The sequence below is a fragment of the Lepeophtheirus salmonis genome, chromosome 1 (assembly GCF_016086655.4).
Source record: "Lepeophtheirus salmonis chromosome 1, UVic_Lsal_1.4, whole genome shotgun sequence".
NCBI lineage: Eukaryota > Metazoa > Arthropoda > Copepoda > Siphonostomatoida > Caligidae > Lepeophtheirus > Lepeophtheirus salmonis.
Window position 1 is genome coordinate 15,143,391 of NC_052131.2, and position 18,905 is coordinate 15,162,295.

Below are 18,905 nucleotides of genomic sequence, written 5' to 3' on the forward strand. Positions count from 1 at the left end.
AGTGAGGCCTAGAGCAATTATATATTTTTTAACTAAATTTCGAATTTAGTTATTTTTGAATATTAATTTCAAGTCATATTATTTTAGAAAATAAGATAAAGGGCATTCTAAAAAGAAATTTCTTTAACTGCCTTTTTAAAAAGAATTTTGTCACTTTTCTCAAAGTGATTTTTCAATAAATAAATGTATATAAGTATGTTTTTCCGAATAACTTTTTTTACCAAATTATATCTTGCATATATATTTATATTCAACAAAGTCGAGTATCGAGCTGTCATTAATTTGATTTTTTTTTATTTGAAAGTGTAACTTTAAATAGATTCCAACAATAGTAGATATATAAAGGCTTGTTGTGTTAAAATTTGACGTGTCTCTAGCTAAAAACAAAAGGTGTATTGTAAAACAATTATTTTGTAGAGAAAAAAGCCAAGTACTATTAAGACGGGTTAAATAGATGGAAGCATCGCTATCAATATTATGTAGAGATACACGGAGACTATGTTGAAAAATATATAACAAATTCAGAAGAAATATCTTGTATCCTATTAGGTTACAACTAACCTTTTCTTCTCTTAAACATTCTTCAAATGGATAATGTTCCCATGAGATTTTTCAGTAACATTCTATTTAGCATACCGGCATTCATTTTTACAACATTTATACGACATTAATTATTAGGATATCGACACAAGAGACTAAAATGACACAAGTCACGTTGCGGGAAAAGTTCCAAAATTGGTTAAATAAAACAATTCTGAGCGTTTTTCCCTCTATATCTTTAGTGAACTATATCTCACAATTAATACATTGCATCCAAAAAAAAAAAGGCTTGAAGTATACTTAAAGGTTACACTTAAAAAAAGTTAATTTACTGTTTTGAGTTTGATGAAGCTATATATGTATAATACCATTCCAAAATGGAAATAAAAAAAAGACAAAATTTCATACATTCTTCAGTATCACTACAACCAAATTGAAAAGACGGAATAGGCGGATCTATAAAGAAGCTCAATGTATTGGTGCCACAGGAATTGACGCAAAATAAACATATGGATCAAAATTAATGTTTACAACTCTTTACTGAAACGTAGATAAATCAATTCATTTTTTACCGTATGGTGACTAGACTAACAATAAAAAATGGGTAAAATACAAGAACAACAGTGGAAAAAATCTCAAAGCATGGGTAAGCGACTCAAACGATCACCAAGCCTGGATTACTAGCCAAGAAGGCTATGCTTTGTGTTTGAATGATTCGAAAGGAATCACCCACAATGAGCTGCTCCCATGGGGTAAAATTCTCTATTTGACTTATATTGTCAACAACTGACTATATTGAAGCAGGGCATCGACCTGAAGTGGCCAAAATTTACCAATAGAAAGGGTGTTGTATTCCATCCAGATAACACCATACCACACACATCTTTAACGAAGCGCCAGAAGCTAGGAGAGCTTTATGGGAGGTTCTATCCTACACGCCAGTTCAGACCTGGGACCAAGCAATTATCACCTTTTGAAGCATTTGCAAAATGTTCTTGATGCTAGAAAACAGGCCTCAAGAGAGGCTTGTGATAATGAGGCAGTCAAGTTTTTACCAATATGGACGAAGACTTCTTCAATAACGGAATTATGAAATTTCTTTCAAATTGGACAAAATTATACCTACAAAACGACGCAGATTTGATTTTCATCGGATAATCCTAACTATGTTAATTTTATTGTCAAAATAAAACGAAAAACCCCTCAAAACTTTTTAACTCACCTATTATAGTTAAGTCGATTATATTAAATAATTGTTATAAGTAATTAATATTTTAAAGGTAAGGAGATTAATCCCAATTTAAATATGTTTCATAACCAATGTATTTTATTACTATTTACTACAATATTAAGTCATTTAATCGACTTATTCCATCCAATTTGGGAATATTTCATAAGCATTGTATTTGTTGTTATTTACTTCAAAATTAAGTCACTTAATCGACTTCTTTATGTCTAATTTAGGAATATTTGACGCAAATTTCTTTATTGCTTATTAATTAAACATTCTAAAAGAACATTAAGAGTTAAACTATACAAATAAATCAAAGTTGACCTTTTTTATGACGGCAAATCTTTTTAAGTTGTAAAATATGCTAATATTAGCTTCCAAATAAGACAATTCATGTTCCTATGATTAGATAAATTATGTAGGAACTGTATTCAAAATAACACAATAAATTATCTTTCGAATGCTGGAATATTTTTAAACAAATTACTATCACCTTAAATTTTCATCTATATATCACGTTGAAATATAGCTTTGAATTATAACTTTACACTAAAAACGTATTTTAAAAAAGACAGTAAAGAATATAACCACATTGAATTCTTATATGTTTAAAATTGTAAAAGTGCGTTCATTTTTTGACTAGTGCGCGTAATTGTAACAGATGGGATTTTTCTAGAGAAAAAATTTCAATTTTATTCTCCTAGCGTTCTAAAATGAGCCCCATCCGAGTGATTTTTTGATTGAGGGTGTGTGAATGAGTGAACATAATTTAGATGATGTTTTTTTGCTCCTTTATTATTTCATCTGTCTTCTTCCCTTGGAGTCTCCATGAAACCTACCCATATATTCTAAATTTTCAAGTTGTTTTTTTCATCATTTATCGATAATAGTAATAATAGAGCCCGCGAGTCAAACTTTTTTAAATTAAAAAAACAAAAAATTAAATAGTAAATAATGGACAAGCTTATTTTTGGTGGATTTTATAGAATTAAATGAAATTTATATTATAAAATAAATAAATACAGGATTGAGCCTGTAAGATGTAAAACCCCAAGAAGTCCGGGATGACAAAATACTGAGATAGAGAACCCTAATATAAAGCTTTACACGACCTACATTTGTTTATTTCTATATGTTGATATCTGTGAGACATATTTACAATGTCTCAGGGTACCAGGAGGATACTTGAACATCCTCTATGAGGTCTTTCCATTTAAGTTATTACATATTCATTGAGACATTTATTGCATTTCTTAATCTTTATTTATTAAAAAGAAAGAGGTTCAAAAGTTAATGTTAGTAACGAAAATCGTTTAAAATTTAAGATGTCTGATTGGTCACCAGAAGAATAGGGGCCGAGGGGTCATTTCCCTCCCCAACTCACACACTTTTTTTAAGCTAGTTGTATGTAGAATTGTTTTATAATAACATGACTGTGTCATCACGATTTTATCATCTCCCTCCCCCCTAACACCACCACCACTTGCAAATACATTCCTGTGCTCTGCACGATACCAATATTTGCATACTGGTTTCGGTAACAATATATGTATATCGGTATTTTTTAAATAAGATATCATATAAAAATGTCGTAAAGATTAATTAACATCTACATAGGGTGTCTGAAGGTGGTGGCCTGTAGGGGCTGTAGCCTCAAAAAAAAAAAAAAAAAAATTAGGGTTTTTTTGTTTTTAACTGGAAAATTTAATATTTTTCAAAAAATTTAATATTTGAAATTTAATTTAATTTTTATAATTTATTTACCAAAAATTTAATTTTCTGTTAATAGCAATGGATTTTTGAATTTTTTCCGAAAAATTTAATTTTTTGGAGAAGAAAATATTTTTAAATAACAAGTGTAGTGATTTTGCACTTTGGGAGGGGGAGGGTTGTATATTGTAAAAAATTAGGTAACGGGAAGAGGGATTGGCAAAAGCATTGATGTATATTATATAAGGGAGTGCGGATGTCAAAATTGTTTAGTTGTTCGCAACGTACTTTTTGATTCGTCCTGTATTACTATGCATTTATGTTTTTTGGTAAGCCGATTTTGATAAACAGTATCAAAAAATTAATTGCTTAAATTACTACGATTTCCTATTTTTTTTATATGATCGAATTTTATTATTAAAATAATCTTTCATAAAAAATATACATATATTATCTTTATATCTATATTAACACAAGTAACAAATATACATATGAAATAGGTTGGGCGATATTGAATTAACATTACATTCCGATAATATTACTATAATATATCCATGCATAAATGTACTACACTAAGCAATACCTTTTAAAGTTTAATATAGGTAGTCATAAATGGTTTAAGTGCCCTTCAATATCCCTTACAAAACCAGTGTTTGTATTAATAAAACCATAATAAAGGAAATAGTGCACCTCTCAATATTTAGCAAATTTATGCTGAACAATTGAAGATTTCCATGGAGGTATCATTCGCATAGAAACCATTATATGTTAAATTTTACTTTAAATCTCTCTTTCGCACAATGAAATTTTGAAGAAAAATATATTTTCTAACAAAATATGAGCGCGCGGTTTAGAAAGAGTGGGACCTTCCTCATTGATTCTAAAAACAGAGAAGAGAGCACTCGGGATTTCTTAAGTGGGACTAATGCCTTGGGTAGGAAATAAGCAAGGACATTTGTAAGAATGACTCCGATGAGAATCCTTAATCCTACTCTGAGTCCAACAAGGACTTACAAATATAACTCTGTAACAAATCCTCAAGGTTACAAAGTATTTTATGAGCACACACGAATGTTGGATCAGGTTTTGAATATAAGTGAAGGTAGTGGTAAATAAATTTAACTACTCAGGAGTTAAATAACAATAATAGCTACGAAAAAGAAAATCTATTCTTTAGATTACCAATTCAAAAAAAAAAACGACAAGCAAAAACATCACACGATTTATTTCACTAGGTTTGAGTATAGATGAGGAGCAAGAAAATTTATACATAGAGTTGTTAAAAAATATATCCTCAGACGAGAGTGAAACTTTTATATTTAAAAACTGCACAGTGTTTTTGTTTTTTTTTCAAAACTGTTATCATTATTATTTAATTCATTAGGCAGGAGCATCTAAGTTTCAAGGGTGTGTGCTTATGAAGGATGAGGAGTAACAATGATGATTTGTTAGGAGTTACATTTAAATTTAGGTCTTTCTTGGACTTGGTGTAGAATTGAGAATCGATATTGGAGTTATTCCTCTCGTTACTGGATACGAAATGGGATTTATGTTTATTGGTTTTTTCGCTCTCTAGTAGCTACTTGCAGATAATCTAATTAAACGTCATGAAGCTGTTCTTCTCCAAACAATTCGACAAATTTTTAGGGCCACTACGATAATTTTTGGTTTATTTTTATATACATAACAACAAGTCATATTTTTTAAGACTTCATTTATAAGAGTCTGTGTTCAAATAATTATCAATGAAAGGTATTTTAAAACGACTCTGTACAAAGTCTTAATGATTCCGAATCCAGATGATTTCAAATCTAAGTCCATGAAAAAATTAATCAAGTACGGACTCGAGTGCCAGACCTCTATTGTAGTTGCAAATATTTTTATCATATATCCTGAAATAAATAATAAACTTCAAGAAGAAGAGGACTTGAGAATACAGGAAAAAATATTTTATTCTCGCTTCAGAGCTCAAATATTCGTAAAAAATATTCTTACTTATTAATAAATTATAATGCATTCATACAAACATATGCATAAGTACTTAAGTAAATGTATGCATGTAGATCTTTACTAATTATGCAACAACAAAAACCAATATTTACCTATATACTTTGACATATTAAAGTTTTAAATGTATGCCTTTAAATGATTGCAAAGTATTTTTTAACTCATGCCAACTTGAGTAATATTAATATTAAAGTGTGTGAGCTAATAACATATTAATTTAAGTAATGTAGGGATATGAATGGAATAGTATAAAATATTTGGCCCTTGGCCCTAGTTCTGAGCCTGCCTTAATAAATTAATACTAGAATGGTCTAGAATATCAAAATGTTAACCCTTTTTGTATTATTACAATTCTTCCTCATCCACATCCAGGGTCATTTTTACGTCCATAGATATATATAAATCCAAGATGGATGGTAAAGATGATCGTGTGGAACCCTTTTGGTTCTTTTTTTTCAAATTTAAGTTCGATTAAAAAAAATATTTTGAATTTTTTAAGAGGAAATCCCCTATTTTTTTTTTTTTTTTTTTTTTTTTTTTTTTTGCTTTAAATTGCAGAGTCTTGGGTAGAAATAAGTACTATACCCCAATAAAACCGACAACGACAAGTTTAATCATAATCACTGATTATGAAATGAAAATAAAAAAAAATATTTTCGTTAACAAAGCAAAAAGCTTAACCTTAGATTAAACCATTTTTAATTTGAGTCTATCAATATCAGTTTTTGTTCCTCCTTACAGCCTCATTGAATTATTAACTAGCCTTTGGAAATATTTGTGACCCTTATGAGTATGAAGTATTATTAAGTAAAAATAACTATAAACAGACATGGCCCAATTTTGTTATGTGGTAAAATTGATAGGAGTCCTACTCAGAAATGAAATGTTGGATCAGTAACTCAATGAAAGAATTAAGATTTTGAAGACTTATATAGTGCTGGGTCTCTCTTAGGAAATAATTTCCTAATCAGTGTTCCCCCGCTCGTACTTTAAACTTCAGCAATCTTGTCTACTGAAAGAGGTGATGTTGAACAGCTGAAAGGACATAGTTAGTTGCTACATCATTTCAACTGTTGTAGTAACCATAAAAGATATTTTATTTCATAATTTTGGTAGATGATGTCCACAGTGGAATTCGAGTCATACACTGGAGGACCTCTGGTTTAAAATCCTTTAGTCTCTTTATTTTATCGCAACTGAGTTCAAAGTTAATCAAATATTATCTTGTATTCTATATTCCTTGGAATAAATCCTCTGACTATGTTTCCTTGACAATCTGTAAAATTCAAGCAAATTATTATGTGCCTAAAAAGAATTCAGTAATTATTTTGTTAATTTTTTTAATTTTCTTTTTTTTTTCATTGTTTTAAATTGTTCGTCATTGTTTTTGCTCACGTCAGAGTAAGATATAAAGTGTAGTTCTTTTAAACGTTTGCAATTTAAATAGCCTCGACCCAACCCCCTAGTAACTGGCTTTAGAATAAACACACACTAATGGAGAGTAGTTATGGTACAAATGTCCCTATTCCGCGTAAGTTGCTCATTATGCTTCCTTACGACAACATACCCCCATCTTATTTTCATCAGGAACAAAAACGTTGTGCATTTTACTATATTTTGTGCAATTTAAATGGTGAAATACACACCATGTTTTTGGCTAAAGTGGTCAGCTGTACAACTTCATTAATCCAAAAATTCAGAAAACATGTCGAGTAATAATGACACACAGACGATGACTTCCTGAAATCCTTGCTACATAGAAACAGCCAAAATTATTAATATTATTGCTGACAGCATCGAAAAGAGACAGCCGAATTAAGGCTTTGATCAAGCTAAAACAGAAGCCTCATGTGAAAGCTTAGGTGAGACAAATTTCTGTAAAGCCCAAAAGCATAAGTCGAAGAACATTATATGGTTGGCAAAAAGTACTTATAATGTCTCAAGAACAAGTAACCACAGCAATTAATGATTATTGGCATTGTTAGTAGTGAGGGTCACGTAATGCTGCCCTTCATCTTCAAGCAGGGGTTGCAGATGAACTCTGAGATCTAAATCAGTGTTCTACACACCAAAGTCTTTCTCTGAATTCCCAGGATGATGGAAGACTAACCTTGGATCTAGAAGAAAGACGGTGCACCCCATTACACCAGCAAAAGAACGCTGGATTTGATGGATTCTGAGAATGTGATTTACGTTCTACCGAGTTATTGGGCTCCTAACTCACCAGAATTTAACATTTTAGACTATTTTATCTAGGGCAATATAAAACAACTTTCCAATGAAGGTTCCCACAGTACCAGAAGATCCATGGGAGCTGGATAAGGAAGGCATTCGGACTTCATCCAGTGGGATGGTCAAGAAGGCAGTGGGAAGTTTCCAGGGACGATGTGAACATATAATCCAAGCTAACAGCAATTTTATTGATTGAATGTCTAATTTATGTTATGATGTTGATTTTTGTTAAAGTTTTAATAAAACTGATTGAGAAATAATGCAACAGCAGCGTTCTACTATGTTTTTCTGGGCTTGCGAACGTATAGATGAATCACATTTTATCAACCGACGTAAATAAAAACTACATCTTATTGCACTCTAAAGTACAAACCTGCTATGCTTGTGAGTAGTAAAGAATGTGAGCTGCCTGTATGCATATAATAATTAATAGCTATGATAATCATGTGTAAAATGGACATGGTAAATAAAAAAAGAAACAGAAAATCAACATGGCAATCCTGATAACTTGAAGAATGTTCTGTAGGGGAGCAGCTTAGCTGTCATGACATTTCATTAGATCAGTTACAATCAACTGTAACAAGCAAGGAGGGAGAGAAGGGCATAAACAAAGACTTTGGCAATAATTACTCCGATGTACAATCTCAATTCTACTCTGAGTCCAACAAGGACTTAGAATTATAACTCAACAACAAATCCTCAAGGTTACTCTCCGTCTTTTATCAGCATACACAAATTTTCAAGTAGGTTTTTAATATAATTGAATATAGTACATAAATAAATTTACTAATCTGGACTTAAATAATAATGAAAACGGCTGAGGAATGGAAAACTCATTCTTCATTTACTAATTACAAAAAAGCGCACCAGCTAAAAAAAATTGCACGATTTACAAATGAATAATAATAGAAATCTGTAAGCGAAGGCTCAAGCACGTTCGCTACAAATGCCCAATGGTGTAGAAGAACTGATAAATTTATACAATAACATAGGTTCAAAAGGTCATGTAACCCCTCCCACCAACACCTATTCTCGCGTGTTAGAGATCTTGGCTTACAGCAGTGAAATACTATGCCAAGCACTTGAATTCAGTCAAACAGTATATTAATAGTACGGATGAAAATAATGATGCAATAAAAAAAGTAAAAGAAGTTTTGAAGAAATATTGTTAATTCAAAACAATTTGAATCCCATACCAGTAGCCATTAAAGCATTGGAAAAGAGATTGCCGCTACTCACAAGTGTAACTATCGTTGAAAATCTATGCCAAGATATTACACTTGAACCTTTCAAAACTAAATGTCTGGAGGTGATAGAGAAAAACAAAAGATAAATCGAATTGAGAAAATTGCCACCTGAAACCACCAATCATGTTAGCGATTTTTTTAGATACAAAAACACTCCTATTGTTAATTGTGAATGTGAGAGAGTTTTCAGTGTAATATCAGACATAGATATACCAAAAAGGTCCCACTTGACGGAGGGTCATCTCAAGGATATTATAATAACGAAAAAGAACATTGGTTTATGAAGCTAGGTAAATGTTATCATAAATCATACAAGTATTGCTATAATTATTTACTTAGTTTTTATCTAATAAATTTCTTATATTTTTAAGTAGTTAAATTTCATAATGGAATCGTTGTAAAATGATACATTAAAATGTAATAATTATGTATTAAATAAAATTAAAGTAACAATTTTTAAATATTATTATATTTATAGATTATAAAATCATACAACTATCCTCATAGTTCCATTTGATTATCATATTCTTGACGTTAGTCTTCGTCAGATAGGATTTTTATGGTACATTTATGTACGACGTGACGTTGGACCCCCTCTCGGAATGAAATTTAACGATAGAAGATGTTAGAAACTCTATATGGTGATTGATGGTTTATGGTGCCAATTTTCTAAATTTGATGTATCCCTATCATCTACAGACATTAGTTTTGAAAGGTTCCAGCGTAATATCTTGGCATAGATTTTCTACGATAGTTACACTTGGGAGTAGTAATAATTTATCTTCCAAGGATTTATTGGTTACCTGGATTGCATTTAAATTGTGTTGAATAATCATTATTTCATAACAAAGTAGATCATTCTTCAAAACATCTTTTGTTTTATAGATTGCATCATTGTTTCCATAAATAACATTCATATACTCTTTGACTGAATTGAAGTCCTTAGCGTAGTAATCAATTGTTTTAGATCACTTGAATTTAAAAAATAGTTATGACATTTTTTTACATCAATGCTCCACAGGATCGAGCGTGAGGGCGGGCATAAGGTCTTGAAATATTCACTTCAGAGATATAGTGTTTGTATTTTAAAAGAAATCAGGTCAGAGTGTTGCTATTCTGTTCAGCCTATGAGCAAGACAGCAACATAATTGGAAAATGTTGTTTAAGGTTTCCGGTTGCTTTAATACAATATAAAGCTCCGTAGGTAATGAAAACCTTCAGTCTTTCGGCTCTGAAATAAGATACAAGAACGTTGCTGATACTTTTTACAGCAACACGTGTAATTATTGGATACCTTCCAAATTAATGAGATAAGGACGACCCAAAAATTAACCATATAAAGGACCAACTAACACTGCAGTCATGGACCGCTGTCGAGTATCAGTAGTTTCGTGCAATGCAAGAAATATATCCTTTCCCCAAGTTTTTTTAATATATTGGTCAACACTACTTTACTTTCAGACTCCATTGACTTGGTGATGGAGAAGCGAGAGGGAATTAACTTTCCAGTGTAAATTTCCATATAATTAACAAAATTAACAAATATGGAGTAGAATATTGCAAGAGACAAGAATTTTGGTTATATTTTCTGTAAAATTGAAATGTTCATAATTGGAATTAATTAATGACTTGTATACAGTTCCAAATAATAGATTAAATTCGTGTAAAAAGTATCTAGGCTTATCGCCCATAAAAATGTTAAATTTTCCAAAAGACATCAATCGAAAGAAGTTGTGGATCAATGCAATTAAAAGTCCAAATTGGACTCCTGCCAAAGACTCAAGACTTTACCAAGTAATATAATCAACTATTTTTCATTATGTGAGAGATTTGAAAATCAAAATAATGGGTTGTTTTAAAAGATGTCACTGGTCTTCATATTCTAATTATTCATATTCCTATGTTGTTGTTGTTGTTGTTTTTTCATTTTTTTGATAGAGTTGAATTTAGAAATATGAATAGTCTTTTGAGTTTTTGTTCAATGACGTACGTCAAGCTATATTATTTCACCAAATTATATTCTTAATTGTAGTATAATATCTTTTGAGTAAGTTTACAAAGATAAATAAAAATTAGACTATAAATATGATTTAAATGAACAATTTTGTTGGCGTATTTCTGAAAATACACTGATGCATATAGGGTTAAATGATTTGATTTAGGTTCACTTTGAAGAACCAATGTTTCTGTGGAAGTCTCGAAAAGGATCAGGGCGTTTGGTACATGATGTAATTCCTAATTTATTTGAGCATTCTAAGATAAAAAACAAACAAAAGCTTCCATTTAACCGGAACAGAGATGCAGGAGAACTTCAAAGGAAGCAAAGAATTCTTATTTTAGAACATTCGTATGCTAAAGCTCATGGGGCATCAAATAAGGAAGATTATTTTGATCACAAAGTTCAACCCCCATTTTTATCATACATTTTTATCCAAGAAGCCCCTGAGATTAAAGTTTTAACATACGTACCATGCACTAATTGTATCAATTTAGTAGCAACAAATAAATATTTATCTGCAAAAATGCTTCAATAATGTATTTCATTTTTTCTTCAAGAACTAACTCAACGGGTACAACAATATACTGTGTTGTCTGAACAACTAACTGTTATTTTATATTATATTGCTGCCAAATTTTTTTAACAAATTAAGACATATCAGTTTGTTTGTTCGTATGTCTTAGTTTTGTTATTTTGGACACTATTGATATTGGCCTATATTCAAAACTCCTTGATACTAAAAGATTATACCGGCCAATATTTATGACGCTGTATCAAGAAAGTCTTCGAAAATATATTTATTACAGCCGAGAAAATATTTTGCAACCTTATTAAAGCTCAAAGATTAATTATTTAAGAAATATAACGAAAATCTTGCAAGATCTAATTGATAAAGAAGCAACAAATATATACCTACTCGATTGTCATAATTTTAAGACAAAAATTATTCGAAAATATTCCCTAGTTCGAGTTAAGATGCACGCAAAACTTTCTCGGAAGAGAGAAAAGAGGAATGAGAAACAATGTTCAAGCCAGTAAATGTGCAAGCATGAATAAAATTGTGGAACATATGTCTTGATTATTGGCCACATTTAATTGTGGTTAATTATTTTAATGTCTTATTTCCTAATTTAAGTTTATAGTGGGCAAATTAACTTAAGTATTCAATATTTAACAAGTAAATTCGGTTCTTTTTTAACTTTATATTTATTTTTTTAAATTATATTTTTTATTGAATTATTTTATAAAACAAAATATTAACAACTATTTCTTTTTTTTTAAATAACCAATTTAAATCATGAATCATGTGAGAATAACAACTATATATCAGTCAGCTGTAGATAAAGATTTAATTTCGTCCCCTTATATTTTATGTCTCTGTTTGTTCGGACTTTTTTTCCTTTTTTGAAACGAAATTATAAGGTTTAAAGAAGAAAAATATTCAAGTTGAATTTTCGTCTGCTCATCTTTCAAATTATTGTCAAAAATCCGTTGTCTTTTTCTCTCTTCTTTTTTTTTCTTCTCTAAATCTTATAAATTATAAGATGATTATAAGTTATAATCAATCTCCTCTTTAAAAAAGTTTGCAAAGATACATACCAACATGCAGAGAGAATAATTCTTAAATTATCCACTCTTTATTTTTTGTTTTAAATAAAATAGTCGTATGTTAGTCAAAAAATTCGTTTTTAGAAGAATGCTATTTTAAAGCCCCCATGGCGTTAACAGCCAAAAGAAAATATTACCAGAACCATTTCTTGAGGCTTAAAAACCTTTAGTAAAAATTTCAGAAAATCTATCAATTGGTTTAGATGTTATTCTCGGACGGACACACAGACATTCGCATTTAATATATTGATTTATAACGCTGACGAACCCGTTTTGTTTTGGAGGTCGCTGGCGAAGAATATGCAAGAATTTCGGAACGAAGAAAAGCAGTTTGGAAGATAATAAGCAGGGATAAATTATCTGCATTGTTGGGTAAAATGCTACTGGAACGCACCACCTCACTGTAACGGACTATCGGCTTTAACGACACCATCTTATCTGTATCAGTACCTTAGATCAAGATTTATCTGTATTTATGCTGGGTTTTTTAGCTTCCAAATAGCCTATCTAGAAATATTATGAGGAAAAAAATGGTATTAGCCTCATAACCATGGTGAGCAAGCACATTTTATGCAACTGTGGCCCTATACATATTACCTGTGATACAGTGTTATCTATATCTTAGCTTCTATAATATGTAAATACACTATCTAAAACTTTTTCTGTTGTATTTTTATATGTATAATGCTTTAAGACACATTTTAGAATGCATAACTCCAATTGTAGAACAGACATTTGGTAGAAACCACCATTTTTGAGACATATTTTTTATGGAGAAGTTTCCAGTATTTTACTAATTAGAATAGGAATTACACAATAAGATTAGAAATTGTAATTATAGATAATAAGCAGATTGGATATACGCATGAAAAACATAAATACAGAATTATATAAGAAATATGAACAATATCCTTTTTACAACACAAAATCTATACAAGCTTTATTCTTATATAATCCCAATATCCAAGAATCTTGATAAATGGTCATATTTATTCATCACGAACATCGTTAATATTAGGCCTAACCCACTTCCCATCATTCGAATTCTTAACCCTAACCAAATGATCTATGAAGTGTTTCCATCCATGTTTCCATACAAGTAGAGCCCTAAATAACTCAGAAGTTGTCCACAAATTTCCCAAGTTATTGCCACAATGCTATTTTGAGAAAACGTAATGGAGTCATATTGTTCTTCATTGGCTTCTACTTGTGATTGAAATAAATCGAATACCATTCAAAATTGAGACCTAAAAAGGTAGGATTAAAACGTGTTAATATCCATGTTTCCCTACTCTTCTATTATTTTTTTTTTTTTCAAATAGAAGATGTGATATAATTAGAATTAGGATTTGTCAGCAATCGTTCAAGCTCTCAAAAATGGCTCACTTCGACCTTTTTTGGAAAATTGCTCATCTAGCCCTTTTTTGTATGAAAATGGCTTATTTTTCTAAACTGGTATAAAATAAATATAGAAAGTTTGGGTTCTACTTAGATTACACAATAGCTTTGGGATGATATTTTTCAAGGGAAAATCTACATCCCAATACCCTCCTTCAGTAGGCTCTCTTGTTGGAGGTAAAATATGTTTGTAATGAAATCAAAATTATGATTACATGATTGGATATGTGAGGGAGCCTGATTCCGACAACAGCTAATTAAAGGAAGGATAACTTTGACGCAAAATTAGCTTTAGAATTATCCCCCATTGAATCTTGCAACAAATGAAAAATAGTTTTGCACCAAATTGACAAATCCGTTTTCTTACTGGTATTGGTTCGAATAGAGGAGTCTTAACTCTGACTATGAGGAGACTTGAGGATGTTTCTTGTATCAAAGAATATTTTAACAAAAGTGATTGGCACAAAATTCGAATAGACGCCAATGGATTAAAATTTTATCTTTTAAATGTTTATGGTCCCAGTGAGAAATCATCTTCTTTCTTTCAGGGTATTATTAATAATCAAATGAGAAATATTTTTCCTTTTATTTTTATTGCTGATCTAAACGTTGATCTTTTTAAAATTCCTCCCCAACACCCGAATATAATCATCCGTGTGTTGAGCCCGTTAGATATCTTTTTTGGAGAAGGGGAAGTCAGATGTCAAGAATTGATATGGCTTTGATCTCTCCTCAATTCATTCGTTTGTTGAAAACAGCTTCATACAACTCAGAACATCATTCCGATGATAAGATAATTATTATGGAACTTCACGAAAAACGGAAAAATAACAGTTTTAAAATGCCAAATCAAGCAAAACAGATGCTGAGGAGAATTATAAAAGTCGTTTTTTAAAGCCAATTTCTTGAAACAAATAAAAAGAAAGAGATAGGGATTCCAAATTAATTTGAGATGATTCTTGAGGAGGGATCAATTTTCTCTCGAACAATTATGGTAGACTACGTCAATTATTTTCGGGTTGCTGAGGCAGAAATGGAGGGAAGACGTAGTTTGGAGAGTAATGTCCATTGTGAACTAAAGCAGCTGTCAGTAAAGGATAATTTCTTAGAATAATGAAAATAAAATACATGGATAAAGTTCTCACGAATACGAGTGATATTGTGAATTATTTTCATACTAAATTCCAAGAAATGTTAGGCACAGAAAGAAAATGCTTTCCTAAAAGAAAATCAATCTCAAGTAATCCCGAGAATATTATATTTACAAGGGAAAATATCGTTCATTACATCAAATTTCATATGAAGGATAGTAAAGCATCAGGTCCTGATGGTATTTTGGGTAAATTTTTTACACTTTTTCCGGATGAAGTTAATCTTATCTACAAAAAAATTGGTTACTCCATGGAGAGATTCGGGAAAATGCCAAAAACGCACATTGCTCTCATTCCAAAAAAAAAAGGGGGATGGAACAGATTTTCATCACAGGAGGCCTATTACAGTTCTCAACGAATCCTATAGAATTCTCTTCCGAGTACTAGTTTGTCAAATGGAACCAATTTTGAATAAAAATATTGGAATTTCATATTACGGTTTTTTAAAACACAGGGAAATATCTTAGGTTTCTCGCAATATGCAGGCTGCTATTGACTCTGTAAGGAAAAGAGATAAATTTTTGCGATTTTTGCTCTTGATTTTTTTAAAGCTTTTGATTCGATTTGTAATCTCTAAATTCTTGAAATGATTAGGGTCTTGCTTCCAATGCGGGTTTTTAATCCATTTAATAGCACGTCAACAATTTATATAGTTGTAGGGGAGAGTAAACCTGTTAAATTGAATAAAAGCTGTATGGAGGGATTTCCTTCTGTTCCATTTCTTTGGAGGAGCTTGTAGTAGATATATCAAAAAAGTATGGCAGGTTTGGAGTATGTTTTTGAGAGAGATAAGCATCTAACTGATTTATATGTGGATGATGTTACTATGAAAGTGGAAGCAGGTTCGGAAGCTCAATTAATAAAGAGACTGGAAGTACTTTTAAATTTATTTGGAAAATTTAGGAAGAGGTCTGGTCTGGAGTTGAATTTGAGTTAAACTCCTATTATACTCATCGATTCATGGACTTCAGGTCTCTATATTATACCATGCACATGGCATTTGAAAATGGCATTCCCTAATTTTGATGGTGAGATGTATATACTATGTGATCTACATAGGGGACGATTGAGTCTCCCTGAAAACTGGAAGAGCAGAATTAAGTCATCGTTGAGAGGAATAAATGACGGAAAAAATTCACAGTCCAATTACAGATTTCCGCTAATTGTATTTTTTTCTCGAGGCCTTCTAAGGACTGTGGTAAGATATTTAATGAAACAGTCCATGTGTACGTAGATTCCCCGTCTCCAACCCTTCTAAAGCAATTTGTAAAATTAAATGTATAAGGTTTAATGGGTGGAGATGAAAAGTTTCAGTAAGTGATTGTGTTGTTTGGACTTTCACAAAGGAAAAAAGGAGCTTCATCCGAAACCATAGCAATTGACTTTGCTCTGCTAAACTCAAAAGCTCTTATTGCAAGCAGGCTGACGTCATATGAACCGATTGTAGTGGAAGAAGTGAGGGTTATAATTTTGGGTGCATCTGCCAGATATGTGGCATTATTGCTGAAAATTCCAAACATAGGAACGGATACATGGTCGACAGCATCAGAAATGATAAAGTTTATTCCATCTATGGGATCCAACAAAGGAAGAGTTTTTTACAGAATAATCAAGAATTTTAGGAAAAGCTTGTCACTTGTCATCATACTTTATAGTCTTCATTTTTTGAATTGCACTCAATTTGGATATATTAGTGTAAATGTTATTTTTTGAATTAAAAATGTATTTTCGAGTCTCGAAATTTGTACATAATATATCCCCTTGTTATTTTTCTTATGTATCGTATTAAATAAAAATAAAATATATGGATAAAAAAAAAGGAAACAATGTCGTCACACTACGTTAAAAATGTCAACCGTGCCATTTTTTAGCTTTTTCCTATGAATATAGCAACGAATATTAATATTAAAAGCACTTCATATCTAAAATATATAATAATAAGGTATTATCTCGATCATTATGAGTGTCCTTCTCACAAGCAAAAGTTCAAATTAATTAAATTTTTACGGAGATATTACATGTTCAAATTTGTATAAATAGCTATCTAGAAAAATCTTCACTTCGATCTTACTGGATAATCTTTCAATCCCTTTTTACAAGGTCCAGCAAAAAAAAGTAGTTTGATGAATACACAAAATAGAGATTCACGTGGAACGTGATTGGAGTCAGCGTCCTCAAAGTATGATTCGCCACTGCCAAGTTGAGCAATTCTAGTCTAGCACCTGCAAAACTGAAGGAACACTTCCTAAAGCTGCTGAAGATAAGTTATCTCAAATTCCTCTTTCAAATGACACTATCAGCAAGAGAATAAACGATATGAGCAATAACATCTTGGCTCAAGTAGTTGCAGATCTTATTTCAAGCTCTGTAAAATTCAGCCTCCAACTCAATGAGACCACTGACATTTCTAATCTAAGCCAGCTTGTGTATTTGTGCTCTATATGAAAGATAACGTGATACAAGAAGATTTTTTATTTTGTAAGCATCTTATAACAACCACCAGGGAAGTCGATATCAAGAAACTCGTGGATGAATTCTTCCAAGGGACAATCTTTCATGGAATATGGTTTCTGCAGTTCGTTCAGACGGAGCTCCAGCCATGCTTGGACGACACTCTAGTTTTGAAGCGCTGGTGAAATCCGATGTACCACACATCATTATTACGCAATGTGTCCTACGCAGGCATTCGTTGGCAACAAAAGCCTTGCCTCTAAAAGTAGCGCAAGTATTATAAGCTGTTGTTGAATGTGTGAACTAGATGTAAATAGCGCTATGAAGCAACTTATCTTCAAAGAGCTGTGTAAGGAGTGTAACTCGGAATTCGAGGTACTTCTGTGGAGCTGAAACAAGTAATTGCCATGCACTTACAAAGTCTCCCGAGGGATATTTCCTCACTACAGGGTCATATCCAGCATGGGTGAGACATCCTTTCACGTTTAGTGTTGTAACAACAAACGCAACGATAGATATATCGATGAAATCATTGAGCTTCAGCAGAGCCACTTCAACGGCAACTCTTCTCAACAACACAGTCAACGTTATGGTGTCAGGAAACCCTACCATACCCTCTTATTGTAAGAAAAGGCCTGGATATACTCATAACGTTGGTAAAGAGATTTTCTTTTTGAGAAATCCTTTTCGAAAATGGTGGACATAAAAATAAAGAAAATGCGTTGCGAAAACGAAATGAGAGCGGTACTTGCCAGGTTGAAGCCACACATTTCTGAACTTGTGTCTGAAAGGTAACAGAAAGACATACTAATAAGCTTGAAGGGTTCTGTTCAACCTATGCAACATAAATCGATTTTATGAAGAATAAAAAAATTAGCTTATTTGAGTAAAATTAACGGAAGTCATCATACTTATAAAACTGTATTTTTCTTAAAATATTGCTCCATTTTCATATTTTGGGTGGTCATTTCTCAAATATTTAGGACTTTTTTGATGAATTATAGGCAAATTAATAGCTCAAAACTCCTAAATCACGTAGACTTAAGTTTGCATTGTTCACAAATCTTAATAAAATTAACTACGGATGGGTGAAGGGGTATTGAGAAATTTCTATGATGGTAGAAAATATGTAGGAAAATTATCATCCTTGAGGGATCCTACGAAAGCCACCTTTTTATCGGCTGAAGCAACAGTTTTCCAGAACAAAAATATTCTTATTAACGTCCATATTATCTAAAATAGTAGTACCAGTAAGTATGTTTTCAATTATTTTAACTTCTCCTTCCACAAATAATTAAAGAAAATTCACATGCCAGATTATATGAAACCCT

At 31.4% G+C, this 18,905-nt stretch overlaps 1 long non-coding RNA gene across 1 annotated transcript; it reads left to right on the forward strand.

Annotated features, from left to right (window-relative positions):
• Positions 1-6,843: 6,843 nt before the first annotated feature.
• Positions 6,844-7,995, forward strand: LOC139905346 (uncharacterized). The gene is made up of 2 exons (XR_011780010.1): positions 6,844-7,019; positions 7,076-7,995. It is a non-coding gene; the product is annotated as an uncharacterized lncRNA (long non-coding RNA).
• The last annotated feature ends 10,910 nt before the right edge of the window (positions 7,996-18,905 follow it).